Source organism: Vespula pensylvanica, chromosome 11 (genome assembly GCF_014466175.1).
Source record: "Vespula pensylvanica isolate Volc-1 chromosome 11, ASM1446617v1, whole genome shotgun sequence".
Lineage (NCBI taxonomy): Eukaryota > Metazoa > Arthropoda > Insecta > Hymenoptera > Vespidae > Vespula > Vespula pensylvanica.
In genome coordinates this window covers 3,756,476-3,776,724 of record NC_057695.1, presented here as the reverse complement: position 1 = coordinate 3,776,724, position 20,249 = coordinate 3,756,476, and the positions used below count along the sequence as shown (strand labels likewise).

The window sequence follows — 20,249 nt, the reverse complement described above, 5'->3', positions numbered from 1 at the left end:
GCACTTTGGAAAGTCCGTGAATCGAAGAGTATAAAAGTTAGTTTCTTTTTCTTTTTCTTTCAGAGGAAAGAAGTAAAAGGAGGGAGATGTAGTAGTCACGGGTTTGTACCTCTCTCTCCTCGAGCAATCGACAAGGAGACGAGTTGAATTCTCGCGAGTTCAACGATATCTTTTGGCGAGAAACGGTGGGTGGAGGAAATCGGTCGGAAAAATCGTCGGAAAAATTGTGTCCTCGCTTCTGGAAAAAGGTTGCTACTCAGATCGACTGACGTTGAGCGTCAGCCTGCAACGTCGGCATAGACAGGAAGAAAATCGAACGTTCCGAGCATTAAAGAATCTTAGCAAAATTCTCAGTACCGGCTATGTAATACTTTTTTCCACTTTTCGTCAACCTCGTAATATTGTCTTGCTGTATATGCGTAGCATCTCCCGTGTATATATAGCGGGGAAAATGTCAAAAATTTAATATTAAAATTATGCGAGAAGCAAGGAGAATATGATTACATCGAGAAAGAAGTTGACGGGATGTGGAATTTAAAAAGGAATATTCGATTGGATTTATTCAAATCCACTTTATTGATCTCTCCCTCTCTCTCTCTCTCTTTTTCTTTTCTGCTACATGTAGATATGCAAGTGGTCTATAGAGAATGATGTTAAGAAATTTAAATTACATAGGTTAGAAGTACGTGTGTGTACACAGGTTCGAAAATATACATAAACGTAGGGATATGGAAAAAGCGGCGTGACTAAGGACATTAGATGCGCTACCAAGTCTGAAGTTTCTACAACAACATAGCTCCTACGTACACTCATGCTAGTTCTTCTTGGCAAGTCCTTTAACGTGCAAACTATCACGTTTATGTTACAAACTTGAATGTTGTACTCGCAAAGTCGTACTCGTAATATAAACGTTTATTTCGAAAATCATTTATTACGATTTAATTAACTTCGACAGCGGAACAATGAAAATTCATGTTTCAATTATATTCATGAAGCAGATGGTCAGGTGTATTCAGACCCTTCGAAATGTTAATGAAGACATTATTAATTCTAGCGTAATGAAACAAAAATATTTCAATTTTATCATGTTCATATTATAGCCTAATTTGTGACATTCACATGACACACATACGAAAAAAATTGTCGATAACTTTTATCATATATTTTTTATCTATCTATTCCCTTGAAAATTCTCTTTTTCATCGTAGCCCGATGCTACCCAGATCGAAGCTTCTCTCCTTTTCGTCTAACGACTCGGCCGTGACAAGTATATCGACCGTGTTACCCACCCCTAAAACCACCTCCTTTTCTATTCGAGATCGTAAGAAACGCCATTAACGCTCGCGGTTACGCCGGAATGCCGATGGAATGGATGCACGATTTCTTTCGAGGCCTCGACCTCGACCTCCAGGCGTGTACGTCGAGAAATCGGGCCCGCCATTTGCCGAAAGCTTTTTATGAAATGCGAACTTGTTCGCTGATTCGCCAAGCCCCTGGTCTTGGATTTTTACGAGCTTTCCTTCGATGAAATCGTTTTATTGCACCGTACGATCATACGGAATATTATATTGACAATTCGTTTTATTAAGCGTTCCGTTTCGATTGTAACAAGGAAAAAATTGAATTCATTTTGTATTCCTTTCGATCGTAATTTCTCGAGAATGAAATTGATAAGCGTATCAATTTGCCAAGAAAACAGCGTGAACTGGAAAAAGTGGAAAGCTTCGAAATCTCGAATATCTGGGAAAAACAGTGGCAGCAGGTGTTCGAGACAAGCTTTCGAGAATAGATCGGCGAAGCGTGCTACCGCTCTTGATAGTTCTTTCGTGAAACGAAGGGCGAAACAAGCGATCGGGTAACTATCACCAAAGGCGATTATATTACTATCTATCTTTAGAGGCAAATATTTCCACAACGAAACATCGCGGAAACTTGAAACGACGAAGCCCCTTTAACGGCTGCAAACTCTCCAAGTTCGTTGGAAGGGCTCGTTTCTCGTAGATCTCATATTCTGAACAAATTTTTGTTGAATATTTGCGAAAGTACTTACGTACGAAAGTACTTCGACTAATCGAAATTTTTCATCCACCGATATGTGTAGTAGTATCTCATACAGACAGACACACATCGAACGCACGTCTTACGAAGTTCGTTTCTGATAAATGATATCGAAAATTCGATTTTCATTCGTTCTTCACATTGCTGAGAAGAAACGAACGTGGAAAACGGTCGACCTTTTTCGATCATATCTCGCGGAGAATCGTCGAATTCTCGAGAGAGAAAGAGACAAAGGAATTTCTCGCGAAAGGACTTTCCTCCATTCGTGTCCCTCCTATTCTTTCACTTTTTCCTTTCTCTTTTCTCATTCACATCCTGCGTGTTACATCGCTCTTTCTTTTTCTCTCCTCTTTGTTCCCTGCTGCTTCCATCACCCTCGAGAGTATCATCCTCCCTTCGGTCGCACGATCGCCTCGAACGAAAATTTTCCGAGCTGTAAATTGCAAAAGTTCTCTTACGCGTACCTCCTATATAACGATCCTTAAAACTAACCGGTTTGTTTCTTTCTTTTTCTTTTCCAGACACTGAAGAGGCGTATCGCGACTCGTCAACGCTCGATGGTAAGTTTTAATCTTTATTTCGTTAAATTTACAACAAAGTGTACGTAGTCGCAAGCAGGTTTCGATCGGATTTCGATTGGATTTCGATCAATGGACGGATGAATTGCACGATACGCAAGGTAACTCGATACTTACTCGTTCGAATTGTTCGTATACCAACGACGATACTCAACCGGAGGAATATAATTTTAATTAACGTTAAGTATAATCGAACGAAAGAGCGTCACGCTCGACACCGATGTTTTTATTCTGCTTCGCATTGAAGAGGCACTTTACAGTATTGCCATCGCGTTAAATGCTTTTTGCAATCTGTCGAGTCTCTCGTGCGTTACATCCGTAATCCGTTAAATAATACACTCTGCAATTCTTGACGTTGAGTCACGTATCGGTGGAAAATATCCGATGAAGAAAAATTTGCATGAAAAATTCATATCGGTCGGTTCGATCAAGTAGAAGATAGCTTTGTTCATTTTAGCAGCGTTGTTTAAAACATTTCAATTTATTAATAAACCAGCTTACGGCAAATTATCGACTCTTCATAAATTTAATTAATAAAGCGACGTACCATAAAAGTACTTATTGGAAGATATAAACTGATGATGAAAAAAAAAAGAAGCAACACGGAAAAAGGAACACTTTTCGCTGGACAAATTCATAATACGTATACTCGTGGGCGTTACATTTCTTACAACGTAGTGTAGGGCGGTTGGGTTTGGTCAATGCGTTCAACATTATTTAGGGGTTGCAAAGGATTCATTTCATCACAGCACGAGCCAAAGCTCGGCTTTTGTGGGTCGTGGATACACGGGGTGAAACGGCGCTTGATTAACGGCGAGGCTGCTGTCTGGCAAGAAAGGGGATCAGGTGTCAAAAGCTACCTGAGCTGACGCTGTAGCTTCTCCCATTATTATCAATTTATCTTATGTTTCGCTCACACTCTCTCTTATTCTCTCTCCCTCTCTTTTTCTCTCTATTTCTCTCTCGTTTCTTCTCTAACGATCGAAACCATTTATCGAGAATAGCAACTATTAATCGATCTTTTATATTCATCCGATCATTTTAATTTTCACGTTCGATGATGACATAAATTCGATCGAGAAGATAAAGTTCTTTCACCGTTCACCCTCATAAGCATTTACATTGAAAAGAGCCGTAAAGCTTCGACTGCTAGATACCAACCTGCAAGAGAAACGAAGTCGCAATATTCGCTCTCGAGTCTACGCTCCACGTGCGTCGTCCTCGAACGTCGTCGATCGGTGCTCTCGTCTAAGGGTACAAGTATCGAGGGGAGAAAGGCGTGGATATCGAGGAAACTTCGTTGGGAAAAGGGAGATACTTTGGGGGTGAAGACAAAGAGAAAAGAAGTTAGAAAAGAAGAAGAAGAAGAAAAATGAAAAAGTTGTAGAGGAAGAAACGAAAAAAAGACAAAGTGGACTAAGGGGTTACAAAGAAAGATAGCGAGGACACAAGAGAGAAGTAGAAATAAAAAGGGAAAAAGAAAAGAATAGAGAGTGACTTGTAAAATCGTCCGGGGCCCGTGAAAGCGTCGTTACGTTCTTGGATGCCGCCCTTCCGCCCGATCAATATTGCGTTGGTGGGGCCAAGGCAAGGTAGCTCGGTGGTGGAAAACGAGGGATTGGAAGGAGAACGCAGACAAGGGACGCTACGTGAGAGAAAGAGAGAGGGAGAAGGTTAGGGGAAGTAGTAGGGCGACGGAGATAGAAGAGTAGGGGTTGTTTGGTGAGAGTGGGGTTGATAGGAGGCAAGAGTCTGTCATGGCGGCGCGCACCACCGCCAGGCAAGCGGCAGCTCGACATCTTTCCTCGTCGCGTGTTACGCGCTTCTGTATCTCGGCTTTTCTTCGAACCACGACTTGGTTCTTCGTCGAAAAGGACATTTCGCTCGCAGGATATTCACGGATTGGTGTTTTCGATCGAAGCTTTGCGCGAGTGTGAGAAGCGTTCTGTGCTCTTCGATTTTTCGTTTCTCCTTTTTCCTCTCTCTCTCTCTCTCTCTCTCTCTCTCTCTCACTCTCTCTTTCTCTCTCTCCCTCTCTCTTTCCTTCCCTCCTTCAGCAGTGGCACAACTTGTGATCATTTGTTTTGTGCGATCAAATCGTTTGTGTTCTGTATATATCTGAGAGAGACACAGATGATCCAAAAACCATACGCGCGTATGTGGTCCCTTTAGAATCTTCTTAATGGGATCGAAAAAAGAAAAGGCAAGTGTCAAAGGGTTGGTTGCTCGAAGTAGATATTTCCAAAAGAGACGAGACATTTTTGAATAAGTCAAAACGGTTGCTGTGTCGTGGGCTCAATCGATCTTGAAGGTTGTGTCTTCCGAAGGTCGCTTCAATACTCCCACGGAATTTCCGCATCGCGCTTTGGATCGAACTCCGTTCGCGTCGTGCGTGACACTTTGCCTCGACAAGAGCCCAGCACTGCTCTCTGTGTGTAAACTTTTTCTCTATTTTCCCGACAACCATGCCAACGTTGTGACGAGTTGGTGGAAGATGTCGCGTAGCAGTGAGTCATTTGATTAAACAGACTAATCGTCGGGGTGTTTATCAAAGGATACTTCAGAACATTTGCGGATCTGAAGAAGTTGAAGTGACATCGGCGAAGATAGGCGAGGGTGGCCATCGCGGTTGGACCGAGTTGACAGCGGCCGAGTCTCTTCAAAACGGATCAGCAGGAGTAACAATGTCCTAGCGAAGGCAGGACCTCGTCTAGACCGCTCCCCCTCGTCCTAGTCCATCTCTTCCGAAACCTAAACCCTTGCTAATGTTGTTGTCCTAAGCCAACGCGTACCAAGCAAATTTTACCCGTGTTATCGCATTACACGTACATACACACATACACGAATACACGCGTATACCTATAAACACATATACCGAACTCGCTTTCGTCCTCTCTCTCTTTACCATCTCTTTTTACTTATCATTCTTTCTCCAGCTTTACTTTTTCTTCTGCAACACACTCTGCTGCTTGTTACGAAGAAGGGGAAATAGAGAGAAAGAAAGGAAGATAGACGGACAAAACTAAACACGCACAGATATACGTACATATCCAAAGACTTACACGCACATAGACGAGCGCGAGTTTCCCGAATCCGGCCAAGTCCAAAGTCCTTAATCCCGTGGGGCTCCGCCCGCACGCGAAGGAACCACACCCCGAATAGAGAAAGAGAGAAAGAGAGAGAGAGAGAGAGAGAGAGAGAGAGAGAGAGAGAGAGAGAAAGAGAGAAAGACAGACAGATAGAGAGAGAGAAAGAAAGAAAGAGAGAGAACGAGAAGAAAACTCAAGATCCGGATTTAACGTGCTCCTTGGTAAGCTTAACTTACTATCGCTCGATTCCTCTTTATTTTTTCCTATTCTCATCCTTATGCGTCTGGTTATTGAAAAGGTTAGATAACCTTGCTCGAGGCCAGAGAAAATGACGAAGTAGAGAGCCATGTGGGGTGGAGTGTCGCGCTTTATCCCCTCCTCGTGTGCTCTTTTTTATATTCTATCCTTTCCTCGGTCAGATTGACAGTCCACATGGCCTCCTTCCATGCTGGATGCAGGTTGCAACGCCGTCGCATAGGTTGGGTTCCTCGTTTACGATTGGAAGTGGGTGAAGGACTAGCGTGTACTCTATGTATTCATTTACGTCCAAAATGTTTAATATATCTAATTCTCTTTGAGAATATTTTATTTTGACGTTTGAGATGATTTCATGATTACGCGAGTCGAGTTATGCGAATAAAGTGGGAGTGCCTTGGTATCGTGACTTTGCGTAAACGCATGCGTGTGATGTGTTTATTAAGGGGTTAATGGACGTAGAAAGCAGAATGATCAACCTCTGAAGCAACATTAGCTTACATAGTGAGTGCTTCTTATCTCGTTTGCACTTTGACGAATCAATCAATGTCTTTGATAGAACTTGATTTATTGGATCTATTTTTCGATCATTACTGTTTTAAGGATAAAGAAAATATAGGATAGAACATATAAATGCGTGTTTACAGTTAGTCGAGATATATAATAATTTCAAAATGATCGATAGTTGTTTCCCACGTTTTTATTTTCCTTCTTTTCTCCTCTTTTCCATCCCTCCATGTATCGTTATTTACGAGTAGTCGTTGCTTTCGACGCTTCGGTAAAAACAGCTGAGGCGCGTAAGTCTATGACTTATCGATGCGAATGCGAGCACCTGCAACGCAAACGACATAAGCCGATTCCTGAAGTAGTCGTATTCGATACTCTCTAAAATTCACTTCGATCGATAGGGACGTTGATTGCGATATTCAACGGGAACTCGTGACATTCGTTTTTCTTTACATTTATTGTACCTTTACGACCGTTTACGAAAATGATTTTCGATTCTTCGAAAAAGCAAACTCTTTTGCTGAGATTTACTGCTGTGATGTAACATCTGGAAGTAAATTTTTTAACTTTAAACTTGGATTTAAGGAAAAAATAGAAAAAGAAAGAAAGAGAGAAAGTAGGCAACTCTAAACCTCGAGAAAATTCAGGCAGCAAAAATGAGTAGAATTACGGTAAGAAACCAGCGGTTAGACGAACATTAGTCTTCGTTCGACAGCCATTCGGTTGGCCGGCAAAAGCGCGAAATTAGGTTAAGGGGCCTGACGGTGGAAAAGAAGAGAAGTAGACGGAGAAGAGCGCACTGGCTTCCGAGGCGAGTCTAGAGAAAGGGGTGGAACTTTCACGATTCCTTGTAATTGAATCTGACCCTCACCCCGTTATTGTTTCTGCTCGTTTCACCGACTCTACACGGATTTATACCCCGACGCGAATTCCCCCCTGCGATACTCCACCCCATCTGCTTTTTACTCGGCACACGTAATCAGAAATATTAAGAAAAAGAGAAAGGAAAGAGGGAAAAACGTCGTTCATTGTTAAAATAGAACGAGAAGAGTGACGGGAAAATTGTTTTCTTCGAGATTGTTATAAATAGTTGATAACACGGTTCTAGCGCTTAAGTGTACGAGTCTATAATAAATCCTAAAGTTTAGCGTTGAAGATCTTTTCTTAAAATCAGGAAGCAGATGATTGTTTTAGACAAAAGAGAAATGAACGTTTCTGAAGAAATGCAGAGAAATCTTATTAGGTTCATTTGGTATTCGTCTCGAAACAACGGATGAGTGATAAGATGTAGAAAAAAAAGATGCTCGATTAAATCGTAACGAAGGGGAGAAGCTCGAGTTATCGGGAGCATTGTTTGCTGGAGTTTTTTTTTTTCTTTCTTTTACTATTGTTTTTTATCGTCGACGTGAAAAGATAGCATCTTCGTGACAAGCATTTATTCAAAAGCTTTGTTTCCTTCTTCGTCGTTACATTCTTAAGAGTTAACCAAACGTTTATAGAGCTTACGAAAAAAGAACCATGAATAAGAGAAACTGATAGAGAAGACAGGAGGGGCTGATGACGGAAGAAAAATGCATTGTTTCATTCGCAGTCAGCTCGTATAATCGTCGAGGTTTTACCACGAGCAACGTTTCAACATTTCCACCGACCAAATTCTCGTTTAATCTCACTTGACCCGGCAAAGCTGTCGAAATTCTCTTCCCTAACGGCGCAACCCTTCCGTCGGTTCGAAATCGGGTACTCCCAACGAAAACTGCTGCAATTGCCGGTGCGAGCTAGCGTGGAGCTATTGCGGAGCTATTGCGGATCGCTTGCCTTGAATTGTCGGCCTCTCATCGAATGCGTCGAGCTCGGATGTCAAGTACATCGAGTACGATCGACGCCGGTGTAAATCATCGACTTTTTTCTCTTTCTCTCTCTCTCTCTCTCTCTCTCTTTCTTTCCCTTTCTCGTTTTTACGATAAAAATGGTAATACGTCAAGGAAATTTATACGAAACTCCTTATCTCCTTACTAATTTGTATTTCTTTACGATTTCATCAACAGCTAATTTTTATAAGTATACTAAAACAAAAGGTAGTTTAATTTACTTGTTATGGATCTCTGAGCAACGCTTAAATGTTTATTGACTGTAAAAATATAGTATCGTATTAACTCTAAAAGTTGTTCCCCACCTGCTTTAGAATTCGCAGACGTCATAGACCAGAGAACAATAGGATTCCGTATTTTATTCACAGATGTAGCTTTGCCACGGATTTCAAGACCCCTCTCTTTAAACAAACGGCCAAAAACGAGCAGGCATATGACAGTACGGCTATTAATGGACGTCGTATTTAATCGCGGTTAGGACGCAGTTGCATCGCCATTTTTACCGGTCAATTTTTATGGGCCATCAAGCGAACGCAGCGCACGTTGCTCGCTGAGAAATATCGCCTCGGACCGTTTCGGCTTCGAAGAAAGAATGATGTCGACGTGGTCGAACGGTATTTCCGAATTCGTTGTGCATTTTTTTTGAAAAGTAGATTAGGCGAACCGTTAAAAGGAATCGATCGATGCGCCTCAAAGCGAGTAGTCGCATTTACAATTTATTTGACAAAGTGAATTTATTTATTACGATTCATTTGTTGGAATTGTACTACTCATACCATTAATTCTGTTTTTATTATTTCTACATCCGAAAGTTTGCTCCAAATAAATACGATATAAATGGTGTACCTTTGCGTGAGAGCATTTCGATTACGTTGCAGTAATTCAAGTCTTTATTTTTCATATCTGCTTTTTTTTAACGAAGCAAATAAGACAGTTTTTTTTTCGTTCGTAAACTGACCAAATAAATGGACGGACCAAGAGACAAGATCTGTCCTTCGGCTTAAGGTTCGCGATCGAAAGGCCAACGCGAGATTATGCCGATTTCGAGAACACGCGATAGCTTTTCGTAGGTCGAAGGTTGAAGGTCTCTCTTTCTCTCTCTGTCTCTTTTCTTTGCTTCTCGAAATGTCGGTAATATGCAACGGTACCGTCTACTTAAACGGACAAGTAAACGTAAGACGTCGAACTAGCGAGACCTCGAATCTATCTACGCGTGTTTGCGATATGTGTGTGTATGTAACTCGAGAACCAATATTCTCTAAACCGACAGCGATTCCGCTTCTCGTTTCCGCGAGTTTCCGTGACGAATCGTCGTTAAAACCGGATTCTCATGGCTAACTGTCGTCCTGCCAGTTCAATTATTTGTTAGAACATTGTTCACGTGACGCAGCATGAATTCTCCACCGATGTATTTCATAGTTTGTACTTTTATAGCTTCTCCATAAGAAAAGAAAAGAGAAGAGAAGAGAAGAGAAGCAAAGAGAAGAGAAGAAAGGAAAAGAGAAGAGAAGAAAGAAAAAATAGAACAATAGCGTTGCCCGTTTCGTAGGAATTTCATTTCAACGACTATTCATTCGTGCAGAGAAAAAGTGAAATATTTATGATATTTCCAGGATCGATTTTTAATTTCCGCTATCAGCGTACTTATTCGCATCGTTTTAAGTCGCTGCGATGTTTTATCGGAAATGAAAGCAAGTAATCGAGATATGGCGATCTCGCGGTAAGAGATCTTTGCCAGCTTGTCAGAGGAAAAAATAGTTACGACTAGTGAGTGCGTCGACTATTAGTCAGACGAGTACGGTAATAAAGGGAGTCGTGGTAATCGCTCGTTGTCAGTCCTTTAAAATCCGACTCATCGATATCACTGGGGCGCAGAAAAAAGTCGGTTCTCACAGGTCACGCTAATAAATCAGCAAGATAATGTTCCGTTGGTTGTTTAGTAGGTGAAACACGAATACTCGTAATTTTGAACTCGGACATTGGGAAACGAATTTCGTTGCTTCGCTGCGTTCTCAGAGTTTGCGGTAGAGTTCCGGTTGCTTCCTCCTGTTCGTGACAACTCCGACAACGTGCCTACGAAGTAGCTTAGAGTACCTCGAAACATCCCTCGTAATTAAGGGTATGTTTCGACTTTCTGGAAAAATCGACGCGAACGAGTTTAACTTTTCCAGGACAATATTATGGTTTAAAATTTCTTAAGCTAATATTGACGATCGCTGATAACTACTTTTTATCGATTTTGTTGATTGTTTCAAGGCGACCTCGTTTTTCGAATTGCAGATTTTCGATAAATTAACGATGGCCGAGTATGTTCGGCCATATTGCCGGACTACTCCGTTCAATGAATCGAGGCAAGTTGGTGACAAATATTGACGATGGTAAATAGATTTGTCATTCTTCGCACGGTCGCGATTGTTGCCGCGCATCGGTTCGAACGTAACCGCGATTAGTTCTCAATGTAAACGCAGGGCAATGGCGGAAAATCGACGCTTATGTTCTCGTCGCGTTCATTGTATTGGTCGGACAATCGTTTACCAGAGTCCAAATCTTTTGTTCCTGTCAAATTGGCTGACAAACTTGACAAAAGGTTACCGTGAGAGATTGCGACAAAACGCATTTTTCTTTTTCTTTTTTCAAATTTTCCACTCGCTTACATAGAATCTTTTGTTTAATGAAAGCGAACGGATCGATAGCGACAACTACTGTCCACGCCATAACTTCGACGATAGTAAATTTTCAAAGAGGATTACGAGAGCTCGATATGCGTATATTACATTGACATACAGTAGAAGCCGAATTACGCGTACGTACTCGACCCCAAATACGTTAGTTGTAATGAGTACTAACGATCTTCGTAAAGCTATGCCAGCGATACGAGTTACAGCTGGGTATAAAACGCGCGATTTTCGTATAAATTCGTTGTGTCGGTGTGTACCTACGTGTATATATGTCGTTCGTAGAATATACACCTATGTATTTATCGTACGTTTTTGCGAGAGGGAAAGAGTGAAAAGAGGGGAAGAGGAAGTGGAAGAGGAGGAGGAAGTGCTGACCGATCGATCGCGGGCATACCATTTACAGGCAGCCAGCATCAGTCAGAAATTTATTCGCGCTAATGCACCAGACGGCTTTGTGGTTTATACAAAATCGATTTTCATAAAATCTACCCCCGCTATCGCGTATCGTTATATCGATACGCCGGCATCTATTACGTTTACATTTACCGCTTCTGCACTTGGTAATTGAGCCGCGTACAGTATAATCATTATCGCAAGGCCGACTTTCTGTATTGTCAGTGGCCGAATTGCTAGCGAAAGTCGGCGAGACAAAAATTACGCTTGGCCGATAGGTAGTGTTATCAAATATATCGGAAAGAGGAAAATATAGTTTCCATGCAGGTGGAAAGCAACCATGACGCAAGTTCAAAATTAAACGTCCTCGTTCGTTGCAGTAGAAGCTCGAAACGAGATTACATCGTTTGATTAAAATTAATTTTTATGTCTTGTGCAACTCGCCAACGAGCGAGTTGATCTTTAATGAAGAAAGTTTAATCAACTTCTGTGACTGTTTATTAGCGACTCTCGTTGGAATGCATTGTTCAAAAGTGTTTCGTAACTAGCGAATCCAGTGCCGAGAAAGGGATGCTTCAAAAGCTTCTGTCGGAAGTAGATATTATCGGGACTGATTTATTCTTCCTTTTTTCTCTTTTTTTCCCCCTTTTTTTCTTTATTTCGCTATTCTGCACGTATAAGCACAAATAAGCGGTGCAGTCACAAAACGGCAGAGTAACGATAACAGTTATTCAACGGCATTGATACTACACCTATATCGCGCTCTCGATACTATTCCTTTTGTTCGTTTTTCACGAAATACCTTTCACGTACTCGCTAACGCTAGTATCGCCATTTATTTTAACTCCGGAACGTTCACAGCGAACGTGTTTCCGATAGAACATTCCATTATGTTATTTCTACGATGTACATTTACTATGTTTGTTTTTGGAAACTCAAAGAAACCCAAGTTCTGCGAGCTTCGTGTTTCAGTGTGAAAAAGATCAATTTTTCCAACAGACTATAATATTAAATCGAACGTTGACGATGGTAATTGAAAAAAGAAATAGTAAAACAAGAAACGTATCTTTAATAAAAATAAAACACCCAATACATCACAGGAAAAATATTAGTCGATCTTTTGCAGAAGTAAAGTAGCTCTCTCCTCCTTTTGCATGCTACTCCTCCACTTTTCGTCTCGCCTATCCAGTACCATATCAATTTCGAATTCCGTTAAAGCCAGGACGCCGCCTAGGGCGGGCGCGAGTCGAACTCGAGTGCACTTTAAAACTCGACTTCGGGGACGACGACCGAGCGGGTTGGAAAAGTGGTGACGAGAACGGGGTGCGACGAAGAGGGATAGAGAGAAAAGACTATAAGCTACCAGGGAGAGGAAAAGAGAGAAAAGCACGTCGGGAATAATATTTCAGGGAAGCGTACTCGTCGCATTTGGATACGAAACGGTCTGTACTCGACTTTACCTCCATTTTCTTACCCCTTACTTCAACCCCCGTCAAGGATATCCCAATGGAGAATATTATTCAGAAGTTACGCGACCCGAACGTAGACTTTACCTCCTCTAAAATCGGAACTGATCCTCGGCCATAGCTGTCTCGCCTAATTCACCCTTAATGACCCTTTAAGCGGAATTTAAATGCACTCGCGTATCCGACGTAACTCAAACAGGAAGCATTATTTCTCTCTCTTGCTCTCCCTTTCTCTCTTTCCTCTTTCTCTCTCTCTCTCTCTCTCTCTCTCTCTCTCTCTCTCTCTCTCTCTTCCTCCTCTCTCGAACGTCTGCTCCTGTTTTCGTCCACGATTCTCCGTTTTCGTACGCGAGCAGCCCGCAGTGCTCCACTTTGTCACCCTCTGTCTACATGCAATCTTTGCATCTCTCTCTTTCTCTTTCACATACACATACTAACTCTCTCACTTTCTCTACATCTCAGTATTATGCAAGTGGGCTCGTTCGAGACTCCGTGCTCGGCTAAGTAAGTTTGCGCCGGCTGCTTTAGGCAGCTCGTAGACACCGTTTAAACGTTATATTCCATCCTGATGTGTGCGTTCAAATGTATACGGTTGCTAGTATGTGCACTGAAAGATCTCCATCGAAAATGATGTCAAGTGTTACAAGATCTCTGCTAAAGGAAATGGAATTAAAGGGTAACTTTTGAGAAACCTGTCTCGGAATTAGCTTCTTTTTATTCGCTCGTTAAATTCGAGTCACCTTTATCTTTATGGATTATGATTTCGATCTTTAATATCGATTCAATCCTTGGCACAATATTTCCTAGTCAAAAGGCAATACTCTTGGAAAGGATAAAAGCGAAACGTTAGCAGATAAGGTTTTAATGGGAAGCTATTGGATACAAGCGCTATGGTTGTTACCAGAGAAACGAGAACTTATCCCATTTATGGGAACGACGGTTCTCCTAGCGATTTCACGTTAAAAGCTAGTTAGCAAAGTCTGTCCTCTCGAATTTGTATAGGTCTAGCGAAAAGCCACAGGGCTATCTTGCGGTTACGTGTTTCGTAATGTCTTTCGAACGTATATGATCTTCGCAAGCATTAATTTTTAACTGACATTGTTAATAGGATCGTTTACTTTAATAACAATCACCTATTGATGGTCTTTGCTTTACGTTCCTGCGGACACGTTCGCAAAAAGATTCCTCAAATCTTTCTTTCCGAGGTTTTTAAAAATCTAACGTTCTCACGATCAACAAAAGTTCGTAGAACTCGTACAGCGTGTTATTTGATTTTTGCTACGCTTCTGAGGTAGGTGCTGAGCCGAGCTGATCCCGCGGAGAGTCCTAAAATTGGTTTCCATGCTTGAAGAACGCCAGAGAAAAGTACAATTCCTTTCTTTCACCCGGCTCCTTCTATCAGAAAGCCTTCCCCCTCCGTTAGGAAAAGTTTAAGGAGTTTTCTCCCAACTTCCTTTTGGGCTCTAGTTCGTTTTCCGATCACGTTATTTATCTGGGAATGGATCAAGGCGATTTCGAAAATAACAAATTTTGTGATTCTTCGGTACGAAGAAAACTTTGTTACATCGTTTTTTTTTTTCAAGGATCAACGCTTTGCGTGTTTTTCGTTGTTATTTTTCAACTGAAGTGTAATTATATTTATAATATATATTATTGAGATATCCTCGAAATTTCTCCTTGATATTTCTTTCCTGTACAATCAATACATTTTCTCCCTTTAATATTTAGTTCTCTCCCACACATATACACACGAATTACCAAAGTATGTTCTAGGCAATCGTTATTGTTCGCACCCTGCTAAAGTTCTTCCAGTATTGGTGTGTAGATGTACAAGAACAGAAGTGAGACGAGACAAGCGAGAGACGGCTAACAATAAGTGCACTTTCCTTCGGCACGATCGATTCAATTGCAAGCGTGGGCTGCTGACCGACTCGATAGAAAGACTCGCTTTCTTTTAGCAACCTTCCAAGTGCTCCTCTCCATTCCCTTTTCTTTCAATCTCTCTATCTCCGTCTTACCTTGCTTCTTCAACCGGAAAGACAAGGCTACTCGAACTTTTTCTTCTTCAATGATGAGGATCTACGATCCTTGATGTTTTATTATACAATCACTTCCGTTCTTCGTTAATGAAAAATATTAAAAAGATTGATGAAATTTAATTAATTGCGTCAATTTATAGTTCGTTAATTCTGTAACAGATTTGGAAGTAATATAACTATATGGGAATAAACTTTCTCTTCTTTTTTTTTTTATTTCTTCTCCAAGTTTGCTCGTTAGAAAAATCGTCAACGTGCGTTATACTTTTCTTCCTCTCCGTTGGATTTCGAATTAAGCGAACGAAACAACGAACACCGAAGAGGGTAGAGAATTTATCGATCAATTTTCTCTCGCTTCAACGATGGAAGTCACTTTAGCACCGTTCGAGGTGAATAAATGAAATGGCGCTGAGAAAATGAAAGAGAAAAAGAGAGAAAGAGAGGCGGTCAATGAAAAGTTGACAAGACAACTTCAGATCGGTTTGCGGATGTTCTCTTTCTCGTTGTTGGGTAGAAATTGTATAACCGTGTGTATAAGCGATGATTGAATATGTATATTTAATAGACTCCGTGTGAAATTTAGATATATGGGATTGGGAAGAGAATTGCATACAACGTCGATAAAATATTTAATCAAGCATGAAGGTAATTATTAGTACTCTATTATTAGAAACGTATCTATGATGACTATAACGTCGCTACTCATTTATATCTCGGCGAGTGATTTAAAATCTAGCATTTATCATTCGCTGCAAATAAGGATATTTTACGCATGTTAATTAGACCCGTAGAAAAACGAGAGAGTTCATATTAATAAAAATAATAAAAAAAATAATATTTCTCTTGCATAGATACCGCGCAATCAGCGATGGAGATCAGAATTACATTCGCCGGTATAACAATCTCTATCTCTCGATTCTTCTTTCCTCTATGCATATTCATAAAGGAAGAGAAATATCCACGAGTTAAGCTTGGAATCTCATAGAATTCTTTTCTGAATGGCGCGGGAACGAATAAGTTCTTGCCCTTCTAACCCTTCAATGTTAACTCTCATTGTTTTTATGCGTGTAATCAAGATTTGTTTGTTGCACGAGTAAGAGATTCTTTCACGAGGAAAATCGGAAAATCAAGAAAAATTAAAAAAGAAAAAATAAGACATTCATTTTCCATAGTATTTACTCGAATATTTCATACGATTGAAAGAATACAAGAAATATCCAAGAAAAATAATCTCTTGAATGAACTTGAGATAGAATGATACACCCTAACGGACATACTCGAAGAAAGGAGATCACGATATCGTGCATGTGGACGGTATTGAGAGAATCCAATTTAGGGAAGTTGATCGACGTGAACGTCATTGGACGTCGAGCTTTCGGAATTCTCGGAATCCCATACCAGTAACGGTAAAGTCCTACGAGCTTTTGGACGACCGCAAAAAGTTAGATCATCCTAGAAGCTTCCTTCGGTTGTCTCGAGTCTCGCTCGGCACGCAACCGGAAGTCGAACATTGTACTTGTTGTAATTCGCGCGTGTACCTTGCCAGGAGTTCTCCAAGAGTGGGTTCCCAAGAGATGAAGTAGTGGAAGGGATGCTCGAAATGCCACCAGGCACCTCTGTTCCCAGTTTTGCGGTTCGCAACCCCTACGATGCAGCTGCGAATGATTTGCTTCTCCTACCTTACTCTGTCTCGCGTTAGGATGAGGGAGAGAGAGAGAGAGAAAGAGAGAGAGAGAGAGACAAAATGTAAACGATAGAAGAGGGGAAGGACCAGTTTTGCCGCGGTTGCGTTTAGCGGTCGTTATGCCGTAGCACGAACCTGTCGTTTTGGCTCTTGCGAATGCTTTTAGGGCTTTACGTTGTCGAGGCATACCGCAAATATCGGCGACACCTTTCCATATATTCAATGATCGGACGGAGCACGTTGCTTAAACATACCTATGTGATTCTCATTCGCATCGAGATAAAGGTTCTTGCAGGATTTAGCAATCGAATACTACAGATAAATATTTTCCTTTCATTGTTTTCGAATAATGATGAAGGAACGGAAACAAAAGTATTTCGAAGAATTAGATTTTATGAAGCATTATGAGTTAACGTATGAGTTAGCGTAGAATATCACAAATAACAATTCTTATTTTATTGAGTTTATTCTAACAATGAAATTTTGTTCTATGTTGCAAAACCGTAATGTTGAATCCGTTTAGTCGAATATGAAATCGGTAGAGATATAGAAAGTAGATTCTGTTTGAATCGAAAAATATGGAAAACGCAATATGCATAGATATTTTTCATGATAACAATGACGATCGCTTAGCAAGATGATCAATAACAGGAGAATTTGCACTTCATCGAAGAGGTATGTTGATATTGAAGCGTTTCGTGTCAATATTTGTTATTGCAGTGTTTTTCAAGCGTGGGATGAGAGGCGATGAGACAGGAATATCCAACATAGGTAGGGACTTTCCGACGAAGAGCAAGCGAATCGACGTTGCGTTATATCACGAGAGTTCTAGCTAGACCAGAATCATTACGCTGCAGCACGAATCGGCATTGGTCTGGCAAACCCTTTGGTTTGCATTGCGGAGATGACTTTGACACTCACGCTTACAACTTTGATACAGCGAATACTCAATATTCGTTGATCGGTTTCTGACTTCTCTCGAACACAGAAATAATCGACTAATATTTGTAACAAATATTTATAATAGATTTTTTCATAAAGAATTCTTACTGTCGTTATTTCCAATTTTATTCGATTAATGAAATAAGAAATAATGTGTATTTTATGATTTAAAAATATCATTGAATCATAATACAATCTATTCCTTAAACTACGGTATCTTTGTTAGCTTCTTAAACTAATATTCCCTTTTCGAATACAGGTTTACCGATAAATTCTGTTTCGCACCGCAAGCACGATTAGTATTCATCGAATACGCGTGCGACAAAGCGGTCGATTGTTGATTTACGCGAGTAGAGCGAACTCTGCGAAAAAAGAATAGAGTTAAAAAAAGAAAGAAATAGTGGAATAGAGAGGAAAGAGGGAGCGAAAGAGAGAGAGAGAGAGAGAGAGAGAGAGAGAGAGAGAGAGAGAGAGAGAGAGAGAGAGAGATAAAGCATATAGATTTAAAAATACTTCGATCTTTCTATCGGAAATCTTTAAATGCATCGCGCGCTAGAGAGCTACAGGATGAGAGTTCACAGTGTGCTTTTATTTTCTCTCATGCGCATCTCTAAGTCGCGAGAGCTCTTGCAGAAAGCTTTCTTCTTCGCGTGAAGATCAGAAAACTTAGCTTATTGACGGCAGAGCAATATGCATAAACTTTTAAAGCTTTTATCCTTTCATCTGGCCGAAAGTACATACACCTAATTTCTGAGTCTGTTGAAAAAGTTTCCTTCTAATACACTTTGAAATAGAACAAATTTTTATTATTTAAATTTTTCACTATATTCCTTTACATGATTTCTTTATTTCCAATTACGAAAAGTTCATCCTTTTAAATTATACATAAGTGAAATTAGGCGGGTGAACTCGGACGAAATTCGATATCGACTTGCCCGAGTCGAATAATCGGTAAACGATAGTCCTGTGCGAAATTAATTTAGAGTTGGATAGGTACATCCTGTTAAAATAGTAGGAGAAGAAGAGACAGAGAGAAGGATAGAGATGAAGAGAGGAAGTTGGAGAGGAGTATTCTGTGAATTGAAGCGGATATCGTAGGTAAACGGAGTCAATTACAGGAGTTCGAAGCTGTTCGACGACACAATAAGGGAGTAAAGTGCGGTTGAACAATTTGGTTCGCTGAATCTCCTCTCCCACCTATTCGGGTCCAATTCTTCCCTTTCTCTCTTTCCCATTTACCTTTCTATGACCATTCTCTCGGTCCATAAACAATCCCACGTTCAACGAGTAAACTCGTATACGATATTCGTCGTTTCCGGCCACGATATGGCATCTACACATTTGCAATCTCAATGAATGTTTATATAAACTTTTATCGTATACAATAAATTATAGATAAATACCAAAGTTTAATATTAATCTGAAAATTATTTCAAGTATTTTAATAAAATATTTTATTCGATGCCATTTGTTTTAATTTGTTTTAATTAGAACCAATATTACTTTTAACTCTCATTTAATTTTAGTTATTACGAGAAAAACAGTGCGCAGATATAATCGGATTTTTTTTTTACTTTTAAGTCAGATCGATATCTCGACTCTCCTCGAAATTCTTTCGAAGCTATTTCAGACCAAGATTTGCATAATATGTATTGTCTCCTCCAACCTCGCCTCCCTCGCCATTCCTATTCCGTACTCGACTTATGCATACTACATTTTCATTTTGCCTTCTTGTTTTCTCTCCCTCTTTCGGCTCGATTCACGACGTAGAAAATACGCTGCGAGGCGCAGCATCCTTCTTCGCGGTCCGCGAAGCTTAGCGGATTCAAAAATTCGCCGGATTTATTCTTTCCTCGCGAAGGAAATAAATCACGCAACTCGATATAAGTCTTTCTTCGGTAAAGAAAAAGTGGTCTACATGTCGAGTATCGATGTTGTTTCTTTTACGAGCGTTCGGATTCTTTAAAAACTTTGTTTAGAAAAAAAATTTGCCTTTTTTCTTGATTTATTTTCTCCGAAAAGAGAATGTTTGTTTCCTCGCGAGAGAAGAGACAACGTGACTGAAAAAAGAAACGCTAGTCTTCGTTGAATATCTCTTTCTTGATGATAGAGATGAGCAAACAACGCGTTTATGTAAAAAATATCAAGGGTCTATATCTTATCTCTAGTCAATCTTGCTTTACGTTACTCTTCATGTTCGAGCCGCCTCAATCTTTTTCACTTTGCATCAGAGCATCTTTCTTTCTATATTTTTTGTAATTCTTACGTTCTTCAACTTCAACGCGAACCTGTTACATAAAAACGTTTGCTCAAATACTTGTGTTGGAATTTACATTATTTTTCAATTTTTATTGGCTTGATTTTTCGATATTTTATTTCATACGTTCACACTCACGTTATTTTATTTACAAAGTAACAATACATATTGCTTTTTCACTTCGTCGTTCATATTATTCAAAATATATATTATTTCGAGCGAGAACAAAAATTCGACTGATATTTACCGTTCCACTTTCATGATTTTTATATCTCGAATTCAGTTTTTACGACTTTTCAGAGACGCACAGTGTTCAACAACTTTTGATTACGGTCTCTTTGAGTCTTTCATAGCAAAAAACTTTGAAACGTAAAATGCAAAGTTTTATAGTAGTGTAATCTCTCGCTATTATGATCCATAATAGTTTTATCGAACATA

General features: G+C 40.2%; 1 protein-coding gene across 16 annotated transcripts in view; it reads left to right on the top strand.

Annotated features, from left to right (window-relative positions):
• The window catches only part of LOC122632969 (protein turtle), a 188,610-nt gene that overhangs the window by 107,151 nt on the left and 61,210 nt on the right, over nucleotides 1-20,249 (top strand). For 15 of the 16 annotated variants that reach the window (XM_043820313.1, XM_043820318.1, XM_043820311.1 and 12 more), the window contains one exon: nucleotides 2,580-2,618. The gene's annotated coding sequence lies outside the window, so the exon portion shown is untranslated. Of the gene's footprint in view, nucleotides 1-2,579; nucleotides 2,619-4,135; nucleotides 5,947-20,249 lie in introns of those variants that run through there. The other variant, XM_043820304.1, reaches the window with a different exon arrangement.